Consider the following 22,797-nt stretch of genomic DNA (forward strand, 5'->3'; position numbering starts at 1 on the left):
CCACTGAGGGTGGTCTTTATCCAGGGACTCCCAGCTGTTGTTGGGGATGTTGCATTTTATGAAGTGGCTTTGAGGGTCCTTGAAACGTTTCCCCTGCTCACCTGGGGCTCGCTTGCCGTGCAGGAGTTCCGAGTAGAGCGCTTGCTTTTGGAGTCTTGTGTCAGGCATGCGAACAATGTGGCCCGTCCAACGGAGCTGGTCGAGTGTGGCCAGTGCTTCAATGCTGGGGATGTGTACCTGATTGAGGATGCTAACATTGGTGCGTCTGTCCTCCGAGGGGATTTGCAAGATTTTGCAGAAACATCGTTGGTGGTATTTCTCCAGCGACTTGAGGTGTCCACTGTATTAGGTCCATGTCTCTGAGCCATACAGGAGGACGGGTATCACACAGCCCTGTAGACCATGAGCTTAGTGGCAGATTTGAGGGCCTGATCTTCGAACACTCTCTTCCTCAGGCGGCCGAAGGCTGCACTGGCGTACTGGAGGCAGTGTTGAACCTCGTCGTCGATGCCTGCCCTCGCTGATAATAGGCTCCCGAGGTGTGCAATTATTCATCCTCTCACAGACCTCAATTATTTTCATGCGATAAACTGATTGAGAATAGAAAGAGGGTTAGTGCTCGGGATCTTAACCACTCGACCACCAAGGAAAAATTATGATAATGGTGTATATTATATATATGTATATATATCGATATTAATAGAATCATAGAATCAGAAAGTTTCAGCACAGAGTGAGGCCATTTCAGCCCATCGTGTCCCCGCCGGCTGACCAAGAGCTATCCAGCCTAATCCCACTTTCCAGCTCTCGGTCCAGAGCTCTGTAGGCTGTGGCACTTTAAGTGCACATCCACGTATCTTTTAAATGTGGTGAGGGTCCCTCCCTCTACCACCCTTTCAGGCATTGAGTTCCAGACCCCCACCACCCTCTGGGTGATGAAATGTCCGCTCATATCCCCTCTAACCCTCCCCCAATTATTTTAAACCTATGCCCCCTGGTTGTTGACCCCTCTGCCAAGGGAGCAGGACCTTCCTATTCATTCTATCTGGGCCCCTCAATTTTTTACACCTCAATCAGGTCACGCTCAGATGCCTCTGTTGCAAAGAAAACAGACTCAGCATCTCCAAACTATCCTCATAGCCAAAATTCTCCAGACCAGGCAACATTCCAGTAAATCTCCTCTGCTCCCTTTCCAGTGAAATCACATCTTTCCTGTAATGTGGTGACCAGAACTGCACGCAGTACTCCAGCTGTGGTGTAGCCAGAGTTTTGTACAATTCAAGCATAACCTCCTTGCTCTTGTATTCCATGCCTTGACTAATATAGGCAAGTATTCCATATGCATTCTTAACCACATTAACTACCTGGCCTGCTGCCTTCAGGGATCTGAGGACCTGCACTCCAAGGTCCCTTTATTCCTCTACACTTTTCAGTGTCGTACCATTTAATGTATATTCCCTTGCCTTGTTAAATCTCCCCAAATGCATTACCTCACACTTATCCGGATTGAATTCCATTTACCACAGTTCTGCCCACCTGACCAGTACATTGATCATCATCATCATAGGCGGTCCCTCGATGAGTTCACAGGTGTTTCGATGAAGGACCCGATGTTCCAGTCCTCAATCCAATTTTAGGGGGTGGAAGATGCCGTTGTGTGGATTTTTTTAACGTGGGGTGACCGTTGCACATCAGCCACCACACGGGCTTGACAGAGCGAGGTCTTGGTCCAGTGGAAAGGGTTAACCAAGACGACAGGAGACCAGCTCTGCTGCATGGACCCAGTGCACACATATCGCAGTGTGGGCTGGGCCCGTGCTGCCCCTGGGCCCTCGGCTCTTCTGGGCCCCGTCCCCTCATCTGTCACACCTCCTCCACAATCTGTCACCGCTCTTCCACCATAAACATTCACCGCATCTCGCCACAAACACTTGCCGCTCATCCGCCGCGACCTTCCCACTCCTCTCTACCTGGGCCCTGCCGATGTTCTTGCTCACGCTCCAAAATGACGACCAGGGTTAACATAAAACTGTTAACATATATGGAATAAAACTTGAAGCACCTACCGGAATTCCTTCTAAAATGGGATTATGGTTTGTTGATCCAGATTCCAGAATCCATGGAGAGATGTTACCCGTGGTATAAGGTGGTGTGGCTGGATTCCGATGGACTGCATGGATAGCTTACCAACTTCGCTTGTTGTTTTAGTATCATCGCGCTGGTCCCTCGGAGAACAGTGTGAAGTGGTGGGAGGATCAATGTGGCCAGGATTCGTGTCCTGGTCATTATTTACTCCTCAATCAACATCACAGAGACAGATGATCTGGTCATCATCACGCTGCTGCCTATAGGAGCCTGCCGTGTGCAAATTGGCGGCTGTGTCTCCCACACTACAAGAGTGACCGCACTTCAAAAAGTACTTCATTGGCTGCAAAGCACCTTGAGACTTCCATTGATATATTCCTGTAGTCCGCCACTTTCTTCTTCATTATCAACCACTCAGCCTATTTTAGTGTCATCTGCAAACTTCTTACTCATACCCTCAACATTTCAGTCCAAGTCATTGATGTATACCACAAAAAGCAAGGGACCCAGCACTGAGCCCTGCGGAACCCCACTGGATCACAAAATCACCCATCAACCATTACGCTTTGATTCCTGCCTCTGAACAAATTTTGGACCCAACTTGCCACTTTGCCCTTGAATCCCATGGGCTTTTACATTCGTAAGCAGTCTGCCAAGTGCGACCTTATCAAAAGCTTTGCTAAAGTGCATATGCATTACATCATACCACTGCCCTCATCAACCCTCCTGGTTACCTCCTCGGAAAATGCAATCAACTTAGTCAGACCTTCCCTTGATAAATTCATGTTGACCATCCTTGATTAATACATGTCTTTCCAAATGAAGATTTATCCTGTCCCTCAGGATTTTTACAAATAATTGTAAAAGGTTCGGCTGGCCAGCCTGTATTTACTCAATCCCTTTCTCCCTTTTTAAACAAAGCTACAACGTTAGCAGTGCTCCAATCCTCTGGCCCCGCACCTGCAGCCAGTGAGGATTGGACAATGGTGGTCAGAGCCTCTGCTATTTCCTCTTTTGCTGCTCTTATCAGCCTGGGATACATTTCATTCTGGCCTGGGGATTTATCCACTTTCAAAGCTGCTAGACCAACAATACTTCCTCTCTCACCATGTTTATTTCATCTAATATTTCACATTTCTCCGCCCTCATTGAAAAGTCCACATCGCCCCTCACTTTTGTGAAAACAGATGCAAAGTATTCACAAAGAATCCTACCCAAGTCTTCCGCCTCCGCGTACAGATTCCCTTTTATGGACTCTAATAGGCCCCACTCTTTATCTTGTTATCATCGTGCTCTTAAAGTATTTATAAAACATCTTTGGATTTTCCCAGATTTAATTGCCAACATTCTCTCATGCTCTCTCTTTGCTTTCCTGATATATTTTTTAATTGCACCTCTGCACCTCGAGAGTTTCTGCAGTATTGAGTTATTGGTATCTGTCATAAGCTTCCCTTTTTTTCGTTAACTTTCCCTGTATGTCCCCTGACATCCCAGGAGCTCTAGATTTGTTAGTCCCACCTTTGTTTTAAGGGAACATACTTGCTCTGTACCCTCAGGATCTCCTCCTTGAATGCCTCCCACTGCTCTGAAACTGATTTACCAGCAAGTACCCGTTCTCAGTCCACTTTGGAGAAATTCAATCTCAGCTCAGCAACATTGGCTTTACCCCAATTGAGAACTTTTATTCCTGGTCCCCTTTGTCCTTTTCCATAACTACCCTAAACCTTACTGAGTATGATCACTCGCACCAAAATGCTCTCCCACTGATACCCCTTATACCTGCCCCTCTTCGATCACAAGACCCAGTCCAGAACCGCCCCTCCCTTGATGGGCTTGTTACATACTGGATAAAGAAGTTCTCCTGAATGCATTTTAGGAATTCTCCACCATCTGTACCATTCACACTATCATTTTCCCAGTTAATATTCGGGGAGTTAAAATCCTCCACTTTTACAGCTCTATAGGTTTTGCACTTCTCAACATTCTGCCCATATATTTGTTCGTCTATTTCCCTCTAACTGCCTGGGAGTCTAGTGCACTCCCAGTAGTGTGATCGCCCCTTTTTTGTTCTTTAATTCAACCCACATGGCCTCGTTTGATGACTCCTCGAACACATCTTTCCTTTTCTCAGCTGCAGGATGCGTCAATAATCTCTCACAACTCAATTGAAACAGCTGGAATGTACATCTTTGACAGGGGCTTTCTGCACCGTCAGGGCTGGAAACTGTAGAGTTTGAATGTGTACCGAACTGTACAGAGTATTCAACAAATATAGCAGGGCTGGGAGACATTGTGCTTTGTTAATACTGAACCAGAAATGCACATTATTCAATGCTTCTCATATTTAATTGAGCACGTTATCAGCTGGTTTTAAACGGGAACCTTTTGCGTCTTAAGCGAATGTGATGACCACTACATTACGGAACCCATGCTTTCAAAGCAGACTGCAACCTGAATGCAGCATCTTAGACCGCTCGGCCATCCTGACTGCTCAATATTATGTGTGGCCACCTGCAGTTTGATTTTGAACTTTTGTGTCCTGACACATGAAGTAAATGAGGACAGCAGGCGTATCTCTGCCTGACACCGGGGAAACAGTGAGACAGACCTTGGAGCAAGGGTCTGGTTATTGCCGAACAGCAAAGAAAATATTAATTTTGAAAGAACAGTGACCCCGACGTGATTGGGCGAACACATTATTCTGCTGCGAATTTTGAAATTACATAGAACTTTTGCAAAGAAGGACTTGCATTTCTGCAACACCTTTCAGGAACTCATGATGCCCCAAAGCGCTTTACAGTTGTTGAGTTATGTTTGAAGTGTTGTAGTGTGGGGAAAGATGTGCCCAAATCACCCCACACGAACCTCAACTCTTTGCGAAGGAGTTCGGTGCAAATAATCAGGTGCCTTAGGGACTTGGACTTTCTTTGAATGAGTTCTGCTTGTACCTGTATTCAAGCTTGAAACAGCAACTGGGCTTCCATCTCACGGGAGCAGCGTGTGGCAGTTAGCGAGTAGGTGACGAGGTTTGGGGTTGATGTACGTCACTTTCAATCTTTGAAATTTCACCAAGCAAAGAAATGATGAATCCAACTGTCCCTGTAATCCTTTTGTTCAGGTTTAATCACAGGAATATCTGCAGTCAGGAGCTGAAAAGTAATTAAAACCAACGACTGGCTTCGGGACAATCAGTATACTTTGTCACAGACAAGGCACCGGAAGGCTTGAAGGTAGATCACACCGGTTGCGGGAGAGCTGGTTGGCGGTGACATGGAAGTGTCTGCAGTGTGTGGGACCAGACTGCTTCCACGCATCCACAATGAGTGTCCCACCCTTTATTTGGGAAAAGTACAACTGAGAGTGGACAAGTTCCATCCCGGTAGGAGCAATCTGAAGCTTTAACTGACTGACACCCTGGTTTGGGATGTCTTACAATTTACATTTAAGTTAGTCTCTGTGGCGCATAGGGTTAGCACTTTCGACTGTTAACTGAAAAGTTGGTGGTTCGAGCCCACCCAGGGACGCTGCCTTTAACTGTTTTTTTCCCGAGGATTCGGTGCCGCACAATTCCAGGTTGTCATTGTGCGTTTTGGTTGCACGAATATATTCCGCAAACATTGCCAGCTGTGCTGTTATCCAGTGAGTTCCCACTCCCATACTTTTATGAACATTTAGTTCATGGAAAACGATAAAAAAATTTTACATGGACCATGGTCCTCCATCCAGTCCACGAGAAATAAATTACGTTATTGTGTTTAAAGTAACTGGTGGAAATTGTCTGACCGATCGTTATGGCTTTGCTCAGATTCTGAGAGTCAACAGTTTGCGAAGAATTATATCATGGCCAATGCCAAGCACGAAAATGTCTCTCAGCATTTGTTCTAGGACTCCCTCAAATTTGCAATGTCCTGCGAGGCGCCTTAATTCGGCGACATAGCGCGCCACTTCCTGGCCCTCCGACCGTTGGCACTTGTAGAACCGATACCTCGCCATCAGAACGCTTTCTTTAGGATTTAGATGCTCGCAGACCAGCGTACACATTCTTCATAGGATTTAGTTGTTGGTGTCACCAGAGCTAGAAGATTCTTCATGAGGCCATAGGTTGCTGCCCCAAAGATGGTAAGGCGGATCGCCCTTCATTTGGCAAAGTTCTCATCCCCATCCAGCTCATTGGCCACGAAGTATTGGTCGAGTATCTCCACAAAGGCTTCGCAATCGTCCACTTCTCCAGGATACCAACTGTTCCTTGCATTTTTGCGTGGTTGTTTATTGTCTCGTCGCCAATTGATACGCTCATAATAAAGGATGAAACTTAGTATTGTGAACACTGAGTAAGTTTGACCTTAGCTCCTTTAATAAGACTCCAGAGTACAGGTACCTCATGGGTGGCCTGCTTACATACTGTGCTCCCAAGGGATACTGGGATCCCTTGGGACTCCGACAGTTAGGCCCTCTGGTGGTGGTGTGTACAGGTTGTCATGGGTTAAAAACATAACACAAGATGTGTACAGAAATCAACCATCAAAAGCCCTGTCATTAGCCACAGGGGATTCCTGCAATTTTCTGATCGCAAAGCGCTTTCAGTCCTTGTCCTTAAAATTGCAGACGCAGAAATTGGGGAGTTTAATGACTTTAAAAGGAGGACATTGTTGTTTGGTGCCGTTCTGGTCAGAGAAATGTTTGTGAAAGGAACTTTTTGCAGAGAGAGGGATTGAGCATTTCAGCTTGTTCCTGAACACTTCTCTCTGGGCACTGAGCTCAGCAGCAATTTCTGTCGTGTGGAGGCGATCACATTTCCCTCACACGTGAAAAGTTCCCGGTTCAAGCCTGCGCAGAAACATTATTTCTCAAACAAAAACTTGTCTGCAATAAAATTAAATAAAAGCTGTTTTGGATACATTGTTGCATGAGCAATGCACATTTAAACCAGTCTCCTCAAATACAGATTGTGTAAAATCAGATCGGGGATAAAACTTCATCAAGGATTAAAGTTTCATGAATTATTAAAGTTCACTTATTGAAGTTTTGACTGTCCCTGTCAGCATTTCTTTCATTCTGTGAAACAACACTATCGATTTATACCAGCAGATCTAAGCTGCATTTGAAACCCGCAAACAACTCATTAATTATTCGCTTTTCCCCAGTTCCAGAGCTCAGAGGGTTATTGTCCATCCCTGGGATGCAAGCTACCTCAGACCCGGGCCAAAGCTCCCCGTGCACCGAGCACAGGCTCAGGAAAACCCCGGGGGAGAGGTTATCCCGGTCACTGGGCCTTCCAGCAGCCCTGAACAAGCGCCCGGTCTGAAACTTTCCAGAGTAATAACTTGTAACTGGAGCATCTAACAGTAAGGACGGCCGAGCGGTCTGAGGCACTGCTTTCAATATTTGATTAAATTATCAACTCTCCCTCAGTTCGCATTTTTATCATTGTGCAAAAGAAGATCATGGGTTCATTAATGATATTTACCCGCGAAAGCAACATAAAAGTTTAATGAAAAGTAAACGCCCAACGTTGGGCTCGAACCCACGACCCTGAGATTAAGAGTCTCATGCTCTACCGACTGAGCGAGCCGGGCTTCTCAACAGCTCTCCTGTCAATCCCCTTCAGAATATTGCCTGTTTCAATGAGATCACCTCTCATTCTTCGAAACTCCAGCAAGTATCGGCATATTCTGCACAATCTCTCACCATAGGACAGTCCTCTCATCCCAGGAATCGATCTGGTGAACCTCCGTTGTACCACCTCTCAGGCAAGTGTATCCTTCCTCAGAAAAGGAGACCAAAACTGTGCGCAGTACTCCAGGTGTGGTCTCACCAGGGCCCTGCACAATTGGAGCAAGACTTCCTTACTCTTGGACTATGGGCCGAATATCCTGTTTTTCTGCTGATTCTACGGTTGTATAAAAAGTTATAAAAATTCAACAGTCACTCAGCAAACATATTTGTATTTCCTTCAGTGTGCAACACATGTGGGTGGATTAATGATGATAACAATTATTCAGGATCTCACAGACTTGAAATATATTTGTCAGCTTGCTTTGTAAAAATGCTTTCCCTGACCAGGAATCAAACCCAGACCACAGCAGTGAGAACACCAAATCCTAACCACTAGACGACCAGGGAACACTGCTTGCAGCCTCTGCGATAGCTTTAAATATAGTCAGCTTGCAATCACAGCTGAGAATTGTGCGGTGACACGGGGTGTAACTGGATTTGCAGGGAGCAGCGTGGAGGCCCCGACCTGTGTGAGAACACCAGCGGCAGGTCGGGGCCATAAATGGAGCGGTGAGCGGCGGCCTGGGAGCAGCGTGGTGGTGTACCACGGCAAGGTACAGCGCGAGCTGGTGCAGGAGGGTGACGGCAGCGAAGTGTGATGTCATCAAAGTCCAGATCGGTGATTGGAGCGTGGGCAGGTACAGCAGGAGCAGCGAGAGACTGTGGAGGGATGTGATCGGGGCCCAGGGGCGGCGTGAGTTCAGGGCCAGGGGCCCAGGGGCAGCACGAGCCAGCCCACACTGCGATATGTGGGGGCTCTGGGTCCGTGCAGCAGAGCTGGTCTCCAGTCGTCTTGGATAACCCTTGCCACTGGACCAAGACCTCGCTCTGTCAAGCCCGTGTGATGGCTGGGGTGCAACGGCCACCCCACGTTAAAAAAATCCACGCACAGGCATCTTCCACCCTTCAACATACAGTTCGGGACCTGGAATATTAGGTCCATCATTGAAACACCTGTGAACTCATCCTTTTTTGGCGTGGAAGCAAGTCATCCTCGCTTCGAGGGACTGCCGATGATGATGATGAACTGGATTTGCTGCTGTCCGCGGGCAGCAGGTGATGAAAGCGGGCGTGAGAGGGTGAGTGACAGGTAGGCACTGCTTCTGATGCTGTCTGACCCACGGTGGGAGTGGCCGGGGATTTTAAAGCCCTTTCATTGCACCAATGCAGGGTAAATGAAACTATGTTTCAGGAACCTTCATGTATACAAACATGGGCACTCTGCACTGTAGACCTCGTGGTGTAACGGTCGTGTGTCTGACTCCAGATCAGAAGGCTGCGTGTTTATATCACGTCGGGGTCACTGTACTTTTCCATATTGTTCTTCCGGAATTGAGATTTTCTTTGCTGTGTCATAATTTGCTTTCCCACCCATCTTTGTATCATCAGCAAACTTGGCTCCATTACACTGGGTCCCTGTATCCCTGGGATAGGGGAGGGAAGACACACCGGAGAAGTGTGAGCTTGTGGACCGGAGAAGTTGCAGGTGCTGGAGCTGTGCGTTTTATCGGGGAGGGATGGGGGGAGAGCCCGCCGAGCGACCGGAGAAGCTGAGAAGCTGCTGTGCTTTTCATCGGGTTTGACACTGTTTGACAATGGCAGAGTGCCAAGTTTTCCCTCCCTACTGCCCATGCGCGAAGGTGCCGGCAGTGTTTTCGGTGCAGGCATTTGGCTCCGCCCCCCACTTCACCATCGACACCACGCCAGGACTCCGGGGACTGTACACAGCGGCCAGGATGGGGCGAGTTTTTCCCCGAGCCGTTTCCAGCGAGCAAAGTCGGTGCGCTTGAGGTCAGTGCGCCGACAATACTGCTTGGGGAAAATCTAGCCCTTGAAGAGTAAGGAGTAGACTGAAGGAAATTCAAATATGTTTGCCGAGCAACTGTCAATTTTACTAACTTTTTATACAACCATCGAATCAGCAAAAAAAACAGGGCACTCGGCCCATAGTACCTAATATATAGCCCACAGTACAAGAGTAAGGAAGTCTTGCTACAATTGTACAGGGCCCTGTTGAGACCACACCTGGAGTACTGCGCACAGTTTTAGTCTCCTTATTTGAGGAAGGAAATAATTGCCTAGGAGGTGGTACAACAGAGGTTCACCAGATTGATTCCTGGGATGAGAGGACTGTCTTAAGTTGAGAGATTGTGTAGAATGGGCCGATACTCTCCGGAGTTTAGAAGAATGAGAGGTGATCTCATTGAAACACACAATATTCTGAAGGGGATTGACAGGGTAGATGGTGAGGGTTGTTTTCCCCGAGCTGGAGTGTCTAGAACCAGGGGGCAGAGTCTCAGGTTAAGGGGTCGGCCATTTAAGACAGAGATGAGGAGGAATTTCTTCACTCAGAGGGATATGAATCTTTGGAATTCTTTGCCCCACAGGCCTGTGGATGCTGAGTCTCTGAATATATTCAAGGCTGCGTTAGATAGATTTTTCGAGTCTCGGGGAATCAAGGGATCGAGAGATCACTGGAGTTTGGACGAATGAGAGGGGATCTCATGGAAACATATAAAATTCTGACGGGACTGGACAGGTCTCGATGTTGGGGAAGTCCAGAACCAGGGGTCAGAATCTAAGGGATAAGGGGTAAGCCAATTAGGTCTGAGATGAGGAGAAACTTCTTCGCTCAGAGAGTTGTTAACCTGTGGAATTCTCTGCCGCAGAGTTGTTGATGTCAGTTTGTTAGATATATTCAAGAGGGAGTTAGATGTGGCCCTTATGGCTGAAGTGATCAAGGGGTATGGAGAGAAAGCAGGAAAGGGGTACTGAGCTGAATGATCATCCATGATCTTATTGAATAGTGGTGCAGGCTCGAAGGGGCGAATGTCCTACTCCTGCACCTATTTTCTATGTTTCAATGTTTCTATGTCCTGCTACTGCTTCTTTAATAATGGATTCCAACATTTGCCCAACCACAGATGTTAGGCTAACTGGTCTATAGTTTCCTGCTTTTTGTCTGCCTCCTTTTTTAAATAGTGGCATTACATTTGCAGTTTTCCAATCTGCTGGGTCCTCCCCAGAATCCAGCGAGTGCATGTCCACAGATCACTGAAAGTAGCAGGCCAGGTAGCTAAGGTGGTTGAGAAGAAATATGGAATGCTTGCCTTTATTAGCCGAGGCATAGAATACAAGAGATGGGGTCGGTGGGGCAGGTTTGGTCACAGCTGGAGTACTGCGTGCAGTTCTGGTCGCCATATTACAGGAAGGACATGATTGCACTGAAGATGGTGCAGAGGAGATTTATGAGGATGTTGCCGGGAGTGGAGAATCTTCGCCTTGAGGACAGATTAGATAGGCTGGATTTGGTTTCCATGGAACAGAGCCTGAGGGGAGACCTCATTGAGGTGTATAAAATTATGAGGGGCCGAGATATAGTGGATAGAAAGGACCTATTTCCCTTAGTAGAGGGATCAACAACAAGGAGGCATAAATTTATAGTAATTGGTCGAACGTTTAGAGGGGAGGTTTCTTCACCCAGAGGGTTGTGGGGGTCTGAAACTCACTGCTTGAAAGGGTGGGAGAGGCAGAAATCCTCACCACATTTTAAAAGTGCTTGGATGTGCACCTAAAGTGCCGTAACCTGCAGGGTTATGGCCCTAGAGCTGGAAAGTGGGATTCGGCTGGAGAGCCTCTTGTTGGCCAGCGCGGACACGATGGGCCGAAATGGCCTCCTTCCGTGCTGTAAACTTCTTTGATTCTATGAACTCGTTTGCAAAGAGGTGAGGTGCATGTGAGGTAATTTGGGAACATCTTTCCTCACATGACAACATTTCAAAGGCAACTCAACGGCTGTAAAGCACTTTGGGCCGTCATGAGTTCCTGACAGACGCTGCAGAAACGCAAGTCCTTCTTTGCAAAATTTCAACGCAAACTCAAGGCTGGTTTGGGATTTGAAACGAGAATTTTTCCTGCAAATTTGAAGTAACAACCACAAAGCAAGAATCATACCCCTCGACCAACAAACCACCTGCTTAGCAAATGTGGAGATAAGATGTAACCATTATTGAAGCATTTTTAGTGTGTGTTGCTGTTCTTGATCGGAGGAGCACATGAGACGGAATCAGTGACTATGCCTTTTCGACATGTTTTCTGAAGGGCCGCACGGTCCCACTCCTGCAGTCAATGAGCTGTTGGGACGTTAATGTATCCATCATCATCATAATCATAGGCGGTCCCTCGAAACGAGGATGACTTGCTTCCAGGCCGAAAAAGGATGAGTTCACAGGTGTTTCAATGAAGGACCCGAACTACATCCCGAAGGGTGGAAGATATCTGTGCGTGGATTTTTTTAATGTTTAGTGGCCGTTGCACCCCAGCCATCACACGGGCTTGATAGTGCGAGGTCTTGGTCCAGTGGCAAGGGTTATCCAAGACGACAGGCGACCAGCTCTGCTGCACGGACCTCGTGCACAGTGTGGGCTGGGCCCTGCTAACCCTGGGCCCCTGGCCCTGAACTCATGCCACCGCTGGGCCCCGATCACATCCCTCGACAGTCTCTCGCCGCTCCTTCGCCCCGATCTCGCCACTCGTGCTGTATCTGCCCACGCTCCAATCACCGACCTGGACCTTGATGACATCACTCTTCGCTGCCGCCGCCCTCCTGCACTAGCTCGCGCTGCTCCCTGGAGTATTCGCCCGGGACCTCCAAGCTGCTCCCAGGGCCGCTCGCCGTTCCTTTTATGGCCCCGACCTGCCGCTGGTGTTCTCCCGTTAGTGCATCCAGGCTGTGGGTGGCCACCCCGAGCGCAGCAGTGGGGTTTCTGCATTAGTTCTGGGTGGGGGCAGTATCTTTCCCCTTCTCTCTTCCTGTTGTCTTTAACCCTGTGCTTTTATTTCCCTATTTATTCCCCATGTCTCAGTTTCTAGCGTTTGAAAGGGAACAAAAGATGAAATGGGTACCACTGTGGAACAATTTCTCTCACTCAAAGTTAGACGCCCTGCTGTTCGCCATGAGATCTAGGCAGATAGCCGTTGATATTCATGTTCATATATAAATATATATAAATATATCTACCTGTATCATAACTGTTCCCTGATGGTCGAGGGGTTAAGATCCGATGCACTAACCTGGTTTCAATTCTCGATCAATTCATCGCATAAAAATAATTGAGGACTGTGAGAAGATTAATAATTGCTGTATTCACCATGAATACCAATACTTTCTGCGATAGACCGAGCTTACAGACTATCTGGCTTCTCCTGCCCTTTGCCGGGCACGTGTTCAGGGTTTAATTTAGTAAACTGGGTGAGTTCGCTGATCGCGGGGAGACGGTAGGAGCCTCTGTGGCCCCACTGTGAGGATGTGGAAGTGAACACGGTGGCTGGGTGATCCGTGATATTTCTGTAAAGGGCAGCGGAGGAGAAGGATTGAGAACTTTCAGAGTGGGACAGAAGTTGTTTAACGTGAGCCAACACATTCCCGATCAGCACAGAGGGAGCTCACTGGTCAGCTCCCCTCTGTTGGGGCTGCTGTGCCAGAGGTTTCTGTAGTGCAGTGGTTAGCACATTTGCTTTCTGTGAAAAGTACCCGGTTTGATTCTGGGTAGAAACATTATGTTTAAACTTGCGAAAAGGGAACAATCGGAGGAGAGTTTAGTCTCCTGGAAAATGCTGCCTGACCTGCTGAGAATTCCAGCATTTGCTGTTTTTATTTGCTATTTATTCTCCTGGTAAAAAGGCTCCCTTATTTCTGAATTGCTCTTTATTTAACCAATAAATAGATAACTTTCAGTGAGAGAAAACGGATCCACCGGGGACCTTTCGCGTGTGAGGCCAACGTGATATCCGCGACACTGCAGCCCATCAAAGGGCGAGAAACCACTGAATATAAAGGATGAGCTCACAAATATCAGGGGCAGTGCAGTCTGGTCAACGTCAAACCCTCCTTTCTTATTCAGCAGAGGCATGAACGGGAGTCAGATGCCACAAAGTTTAATTAAAGATACAAATACAAATAAAACTTCCAAATCTTTTCACTGTAAAATTATTTCACTTTACTTGAAATCCTACTGCGTTGAATCTGAAAATGATCACCGTGGGATTTTATCTTCACGACTGATTCTATTTTCTCCGCTAAGAAGGAATAACCGGTGCTGTGAAATTTGACAAAAGTTGCCCCAGATTCCTGGTGACATCGGCAATACAGTGTGTAAAATGGGTTAACATGCTGAAGAACAGAGGAACAAAACAAATAGGAGCAGGAGTTGGCCACACGCCCCTCGAGCCTGCTCCGCCATTTAATACGATCATGGCCGATGCGATCATGGACTCAGGTCCACTTCCCTGCCCGCTCCGCAAAGCACAGGACAAATGATTGAAGTATCGACTGTCCCTCAGTTAGCATTTCTTTCATTGTGCAAAAGAAGGTGACGGGTTAATTAATGATGCTTTTCCATGAACGCAACACAAAAGTTGAAAAAAACAAACGGTGACTGGCAGGTGAGTGTTGCTTCTGACACCTGGTGGGAATGGGCAGGGAATTTCAAGCCCCTTATATTGTGAAAGCTTCATATAGAGGAACATCTCACACACATTGTGTCGGCCTCGTGGCGCAACGGTAGCGCGTCTGACTCCAGATCAGAAGGTTGCGTGTTCAAATCACGTCGGGGTCACTGTTCTTTCAGAGTTAATATTTTCTTTGCTGTTTGGCAATAACCAGACCCTTGTTCCAAGGTCTGTCTCATTGTTTCCCCGGTGTCAGGCAGGGATACGCCTGCTGTCCTCATTTAATTCATGTGACAGGACACAACAGTTCAAAATCAACTTCCAGGTGGCCACACACACCGCCGAGCGGTCTGAGGTGCTGTGATTAGATCGCAGTTTCCTCTGGAGGTGTGGGTTTGAATTCAACTTCTGACATTTATTATTTTTAATCATTAAGCGAAACTCATTGTTTGACACCACGACCAACTCCTTAAAACTGGGATTCAGCAGTTCACCTGCTCGCTTAACATTTCCGTCTGACCTGGTGCTGAAAGTGGAGATGTTTCCGCAGTGTCGCGGTTAACACGTTCGCCTCGCACACGAAAGCTCACCAGGCGGGAATATTTTCTGTAGCATTCTCCTCATGCATGCTCAGGGGCGAGTTTGTTCTCCTGTGAAAAGTTCATAAGATGATAAGCATGTAAGAATTAGGGGCTGGAGTATGCCATTCGGCCCCTCGAGCCTGGTCCACCATTCAAGAAGATCCTTGCAGTTCCTCAACAGCAAGTTTAAACATCTGGGGCAGAGCCAACAGGCGACTGTCTGCAATCAGTGAGAGAACGGTATATTTGGCAGAAGCCTGGCGAGCTCAGTCAGTAAAATATAAGACTTTTAATCTCAGGGTCGTGGTTTCGACACCAACATTGGACATTTACATTTTTCATAGAATTATAGAATGATAGAAGTTTGCAGCACATAAGGAGGCCATTTTGGCCCATCACTTCCACCCCGGCCAACAAGAGGCGATCCAGCTTCATCCCACTTTCCAGCTCTGGATCCATAACCCTGCAGGTTACGGCACTTCAGGTGCACATCCAAATACTTTTTACATGTGGTATCTGCCTCCGCCATTCTTTCAGGCAGTGAGTTCCTGACCCCCACAAATCTCTGCATGAAGAATTTTACCTTCAAATCCTCTTTAAACCTTCTACCAATTACTTTAAATATATGCCCCCTGGTTGTTGACCCCTCTGCTATCCACTATATCTAGGCCCCTCATAATTTTATACATCTCAATGTTGTCTCCCCTCAGCCTCCTCTGTTCCAATGAAAACAAACCCAGCCGATCCAATCTGTCCTCATAGCTAAGATTCTCCACGCCTGGCAACATCCTCGTAAATCTCCTCTGTACCCTCTCGTACAATCACATAATTCCTGTAATACAGTGACCAGAACTACATGCAATACTCCAGCTGTGGCCGAACCAGTGTTTTATACATTGCAAGCATAACCAACCTGCTCTTCTATCCCATGCCTCAGCCAATAAAGGCAAGCATTCCGTGCACCTTCCTAACCACCTTATCCAATTGGCCTGCTACCTTCAGGGATCTGTGGACATGCACTCCAAGGTCCCTTTGTTCTTCCACACTTCTCAATGTCGGACCATTTAATGTGTGTTTCTTTCCTTGTTTGCCCTCCCCAAATGCACAGGCTCACACCTCTGGATTAAATTAGTATCACCTGAAAACGTTGCAATCATACCTCCTATATTTAAGTTTAGATCATTGATGTTGCCACTAAAAGCCAGGGACCTAGCACTGAGCGCTGTGGAACCCCACTGGAACCATTCTTCCAGTCCCATACACTCCCATCAAACATTACCCTTTGCTTCCTGCCTCTGAGCCAATTTTGGATCCAACTTGCCACTTTGCCCTGGTCCCATGGGCTTTTACTTTCGTGACCAGTCTTCCATGTGGGAACTTGGCGAAAGCTTTGCTAAAATCCTGAAACACTACATCATCCGCACTGCCCTCATCGATCCTGTTGGTTAGATCCTCAAAAAATTCAATCAAGTGAGCCAGACAAGACCTTCCCTGAACAAATCCATGCTGACTATCCGTGATTAACCCATGTCTTTCCAAATGCAGAAATTAAATCATTGACAAATTTTATCCTGCTTTCACGGGAAAACACCATTAATTAACTGATGATCTTTGTTGTGCATGCATAAAATAAGTATACACCCTGTACACTCAATGTACAATTACATAAGACCACTGGATGTATCTTCACACTGTATGCACTATGCTTGTACCACCAGAGGGTGCAACTGGTGGAGACCTCGGGGTCACCTTTACACGACAGGTAACCAGGTATAAAAGGGAGCTCACAGTACTGTACCCTCACTCAGGAGCTGCAATAAGTGGACTAAGGTCACCACAGTTCAAGTACAATACCTTGCCTCGTGGAGTCATTACTAGAGTGCTTACAGACACAATAACTGGTGACGAGAATACGAATTTCCATGTGACAATGGCTAACCTTGGCACGTTTGAACAATTCGCCAATGGGGAAGATTGGGAGGCCTTTGTGGAAAGGCTCGAACACTTCTTTATTGCGAATGACGTGGGGGGAGACGACCCGACCTCGCTGGCTGATAAGTGCAGAGCTATCCTGCTCAGCAGTTGTGGGTCCACCGTCTATGGCCTTGTCAGGGACCTGCTAGTCCCAGAGAAGACAATAACATATCTGGAGCTCGTAACGCTGGTACAGGAACAGCTCAAACCGAAAGAGGGCATCCTCACAGCCACACACCGGTTCTCTCCCCACCGGTGGATCCGAAGGCCAAGAAATTGCAAAATATGCTGCAGACCTGAGACGATTGGCTGCACCATGTGATTTTAGCGATCACCTCACCGAAGCACTAAGGGACATCTTTGTTATTGGAATCGGTCACGAGGGCCTTCTCCACAGGCTGCTCTCTGTGGACACCACGGTCACCCTGCAGAAGGCAATTAACGTGAGCCAGGCATTCATGATCTCGGCCTGCGATTCCAAGTGGATGTCTCACCTCCAGGACTCTAACCCAGCAAGTACTGTGAACCGAAAGGTGCCTTTTAGAGGCAGGGCTGCTGCTAGCAGTCTCTCTCAGGGAAGAGAGAACAGAACCCCGAGTCCCACAATCCTGAGTCCGCCACATGGGGCCAACCGGCCAACCCCATGCTGGCGCTGTGGAGGAAATCACAGGGCCCACCAGTGCCGCTGTAAAGACTATACTTGCAAAGGCTGTAACATGAAGGGCCACCTCCAGCGAATATGCAAGAGAAATCATACTCACCGAGTCGATGAAGAGTTGGCTGATCATCCGGAGTCCAGCGACGATGATGTGTACGGAGTGGATACCTGCACCACTGAGAGTTCCCTGGTGAAAATGGAAGTTGAAGTCAACGATGTTCCAGTCACGGTGGAAGTGGGCATAGGGGCGAGCCAGTCACTGATGAATCAGGCGGCCTTTGAGAAACTCTGGGACAATCCAATCGAACGACCTAAAATGATCCCGATCGAAGTGAAACTGCTGACCTACACAAACGATACATCCCAGTCGTTGGCAGCGTGGATGTCCAGGTGTCCCATGGCGGCGAGATGCACAGGTTACATTTGTGGATCGTTGCTGGGGATGGTCCAAAGCTATTTGGAAGAAGGTGGATGAAAAAGATCACTTGGAGCTGGGAATAGCTCCAACCTCCAGCGATCGACATCCCTCATGGCCCCGAAGTTGGATCCAGCACAACACCTGAAAAACCAACCGCCCAACTCGACTGTGAGGCGACGACACAGACCGCTCAACCCAACGGCTTCAAATCCCACTCCTGACATTCAGTGTTTTTAATTGCAAACTCATTTGTTTTGACACCACTCTGAAGTGCTTTGGGACATCCATCGAACTTCATAAAATTACTCCACTTCAATTCCAAACGGTGATATCAAAGTTACTTCCCAAACCGGGAAACGATCCCGGGTGGCTGTAACGGAAGGAATAGTTTTGTGAAGCATTGAAAGATGCCCTCTAAATATCTCTAAATAATAGAAGATTATGGGTTCATTAATGATGTTTTCCCATGAAAGCAACATACATTTTAAGGAACAGTAATCGTCTAACATGGGGCTCTGAGATTAAGAGTCTCATGCTCTACCGACTGAGCTAGCCGGGCTTCTCAACATCTACCCTGTCAACATCTACCCTGTCAATCCCCTTCAGAATATTGTCCGTTTCAACGAGATCACCTGCCATTCTTCGAAACTCCAGAGAGAATCGGCATATTCTACACAATCTCTCATCATAGGACAGCCCTCTCATCCCAGGAATCAATCTGTTGAACCTCTGTTGCACCATCTCCAAGGCAAGTATATCCTTCCTTAGATAAGTACTATGGGCGAATATCCTGTTTTTCTGCTGATTCTACTGTTGTATAAAAAGTTATTAAAATTCAACAGTCGCTGGGCAAATATATTTGTATTTCCTTCAGTGTGCAATACAATTGAACAAGTACTTTGGTGCGGTATTCACTGAGGAGGACACAAACAACCTTCCGGATATAATAGGGGTCGGAGGGTCTAGTAAGGAGGAGGAACTGAGGGAAATCTTTATTAGTCGGGAAATTGTGTTGGGGAAACTGATGGGATTGAAGGCCGATAAATCCCCACGGCCTGATGGACTGCATCCCAGAGTACTTAAGGAAGTGGCCTTGGAAATAGTGGATGCATTGACAGTCATTTTCCAACATTCCATTGACTCTGGATCAGTTCCTATCGAGTGGAGGGTATCCAATGTAACCCCACTTTTTAAAAAAGGAGGGAGAGAGAAAACAGGGAATTATAGACCGGTCAGCCTGACATCGGTAGTGGGTAAAATGATGGAATCAATTATTAAGGAAATCATAGCAGTGCATTTGGAAAGAGGTGATATGATAGGTCCAAGTCAGCATGGATTTGTGAAAGGGAAATCATGCTTGACAAATCTTCTCGAATGTTTTGAGGATGTATCCAGTAGAGTGGACAAGGGAGAACCAGTTGATGTGGTATATTTGGACTTTGAGAAGGCTTTCGACAAGGTCCCACACAAGAGATTAATGTGCAAAGTTAAAGCACAAGGGATTGGGGGTAGTGTGCTGACATGGATTGAGAACTGGTTGTCAGACAGAAAGCAAAGAGTAGGAGTAAATGGGGACTTTTCAGAATGGCAGGCAGTGACTCGTGGGGTACCGCATGGTTCTGTGCTGGGGCCCCAGCTGTTTACACTGTACATTAATGATTTAGACGAGGGGATTAAATGTAGTATCTCCAAATTTGCGGATGACACTAAGTTGGGTGGCAGTGTGAGCTGCGAGTTGGATGCTATGAGGCTGCAGAGCGACTTGGATCGGTTAGGTGAGTGGGCAAATGCATGGCAGATGAAGTATAATGTGGATAAATGTGAGGTTATCCACTTTGGTGGTAAAAACAGAGAAACAGACTATTATCTGAATGGTGACAGATTAGGAAAAGGGGAGGTGCAAAGAGACCTGGGTGTCATGGTACATCAGTCATTGATGGTTGGCATGCAGATACAGCAGGCGGTTAAGAAAGCAAATGGCATGTTGGCCTTCATAGCGAGGGGATTTGAGTACAGGGGCAGGGAGGTGTTGCTACAGTTGTACAGGGCCTTGGTGAGGCCACACCTGGAGTATTGTGTACAGTTTTGGTCTCCTAACCTGAGGAAGGACATTCTTGCGATTGATGGAGTGCAGCGAAGGTTCACCAGACTGATTCCCGGGATGGCGGGACTGATCTCTCAAGAAAGACTGGATCAACTGGGCTTGTATTCACTGGAGTTCAGAAGAATGAGAGGGGACCTCATAGAAACGTTTAAAATTCTGATGGGGTTAGACAGGTTAGATGCAGGAAGAATGTTCCCAATGTTGGGGAAGTCCAGAACCAGGGGACACAGTCTAAGGATAAGGTGTAAGCCATTTAGGACCGAGATGAGGAGGAATTTCTTCACCCAGAGAGTGGTGAATCTGTGGAATTCTCTACCACAGAAAGTTGTTGAGGCCAGTTCACTGAATATATTCAAAAATGAGTTAGATGAAGTCCTTATTACTAAGGGAATAAAGGGGTATGGTGAGAAAGCAGGAATGGGGTACTGAAGTTGTATGTTCAGCCATGAACTCATTGAATGGCGGTGCAGAATAGAAGGGCCGAATGGCCTACTCCTGCACCTATTTTCTATGTTTCTACGTTTCTATGTTTCTATGTAGGTGCATTAATGCTGATTGAAACAATTATTCAGTATTTCACCGACTTGAATTATTTTTAATCAACTTGCTCTGTTACAATGCTTTCCCTGACCGAAAATCAAACCCTGACCACAGCAATGAGAGCACCAAACCCTAACCACGAGGCTACCAGGGAGCACTGTTTGCAGTTGCCCCATAGTACCGAATATATAGCCCACAGTACAAGAGTAAGGAAGTCTTGCTACAATTGTACAGGGCCCTGGTGAGACCACTCCTGGAATACTGCACACAGTTTTGGTCTCCTTATCTGAGTAAGGATACACTTGCCTGGGAGGTGGTACAACGAAGGTTGACCAGATTGATTCCTGGGATGAGAGGACTGTCTTAAGTTGAGAGATTGCGTAGAATGGGACTATACTCTCCGGTAGTTTAGAAGAATGAGAGGTGATCTCATTGAAACACACAATATTCTGAAGGGGATTGACAGGATAGATGCTGAGAGGTTTTATCCTCCGGTCTGGAGTATCTGGAGAGGGGGCACAGTCTCAGGTTAAGAGGTCGGCCATTTAACACAGAGATGAGGAGGAATTTCTTCACTCAGAGGGTTATGAATCTGTGGAATTATCTATCCCAAAGGCCTGTGGATGCTGAGTCTCTGAATATATTCAAGGCTGCGTTCGATAGATTTTTGGAGTCTTACGGAATCAAGGGATCGGGAGATCGAGCGGGAAAGTGGAGTTGAGATCGACGATCAGTCATGATCACATTGAATGGTGGAGCAGGCTTGAGGGGGCGTATGGCCTACTCATGCTCCGATTTTTTATGTTGTTATCTGTACTGGCTCTGTGAAAGAAATGTCCATTAGTCCCATTCCCCAGCACCCTGCAAATGTTTCTTTTTCAACTATATTTCCCTTTGGAAAGTTACTATTAAATCTGCTTCCAAAACACTGTCAGGCAGAAAAAGATTCACGTTAATTTTATACAGCCCCATTTTCGACAGTACTTTCCCTGCTTTGAATGTCATGTGTGGGCAAATGCATGGCAGATGAAGTATGATGTGGATAAATGTGAGGTTATCGACTTTGGTGGTAAAATCAGAGAGACAGACTATTATCTGAATGGTGACAGATTAGGAAAAGGGAAGGTGCAACAAGACCTGGGTGTCATGGTACATCAGTCATTGAAGGTTGGCATGCATGTACAGCAGGCGGTTAAGAAAGCAAATGGCATGTTGGCCTTCATAGCGAGGGGATTTGAGTACAGGGGCAGCGAGGTGTTACTACAGATGTACAGGGCCTTGGTGAGGCCGAACCTGGAGTATTGTGTACAGTTTTGGTCTCCTAACTTGAGGAAGGACATTCTTGCTATTGAGGGAGTGCAGTGAAGGTTCACCAGACTGATTCCCAGGATGGCGGGACTGACCTATCAAGAAAGACTGGATCAACTGGGCTTGTATTCACTGGAGTTCAGAAGAATGAGAGGGGATCTCAGAAACGTTTAAAATTCTGACGGGGTTCGACAGGTTAGATGCAGGAAGAATGTTTCCAATGTTGAGGAAGTCCAGAAGCAAGGGTCACAGTCTAAGGATAAGGGGTAAGCCATTTAAGACCGAGATGAGGAGAAACTTCTTCACCCAGACAGTGGTGAACCTGTGGAATTCTCTACCACAGAAAGTTGTTGAAGCCAATTCACTAAATATATTCAAAAACGAGTTTGATGTTGTCCATAATACGAGGGGGATCAAGGGGTATGGCGAGAAAGCAGAAATGGGGTACTGAAGTTGCATGTTCAGTCATGAACTCATTGAATGGCGATGCAGGCTCAAAGGGCCGAATGGCCTATTCCTGCACCTATTTTCTATGTTTCTACGTTTCTATGAATTATTATCTTGTCTCATTTTGCACACTGCATTTTAGGACATTGCTTTAAAATGTTTTGTGCCTGTGACACCAGCCATTGTTAGATTTAGTCACACACCATCGTGACTTGGAAATATATCGGTCGTTCCTTCATCGTCACTGGGTTAAAAGTCTCGAACTCCCTCCCTAACAGCTCTGTGGGAGCACCTTCACCACGCGGACTGCAGTGGTTCAAGATGGTGGCTCACCACCACCTTCTCAAGGGCAATTAGTGTTGGGCAATAAATTCTGGCCTTGCCAGTGACACCCAGATCCTGTGAACTAATATAATAAAACACTATTTTAGGGGTCTGGTTCTAAATATTCTTTGCT

At 46.9% G+C, this 22,797-nt stretch overlaps 2 non-coding genes across 2 annotated transcripts; one reads left to right on the plus strand and one right to left on the minus strand.

Annotated features, from left to right (window-relative positions):
- Positions 1-7,588: 7,588 nt before the first annotated feature.
- trnak-cuu (transfer RNA lysine (anticodon CUU)) lies at positions 7,589-7,661 on the minus strand. Its single transcript has one exon. It is a non-coding gene; the product is annotated as a tRNA-Lys (tRNA).
- A 6,744-nt stretch (positions 7,662-14,405) lies between these two features.
- Positions 14,406-14,477, plus strand: trnaw-cca (transfer RNA tryptophan (anticodon CCA)). The gene has a single exon. It is a non-coding gene; the product is annotated as a tRNA-Trp (tRNA).
- Positions 14,478-22,797: the final 8,320 nt, after the last annotated feature.

This window comes from Pristiophorus japonicus, unplaced genomic scaffold, assembly GCF_044704955.1.
Source record: "Pristiophorus japonicus isolate sPriJap1 unplaced genomic scaffold, sPriJap1.hap1 HAP1_SCAFFOLD_42, whole genome shotgun sequence".
Lineage (NCBI taxonomy): Eukaryota > Metazoa > Chordata > Chondrichthyes > Pristiophoridae > Pristiophorus > Pristiophorus japonicus.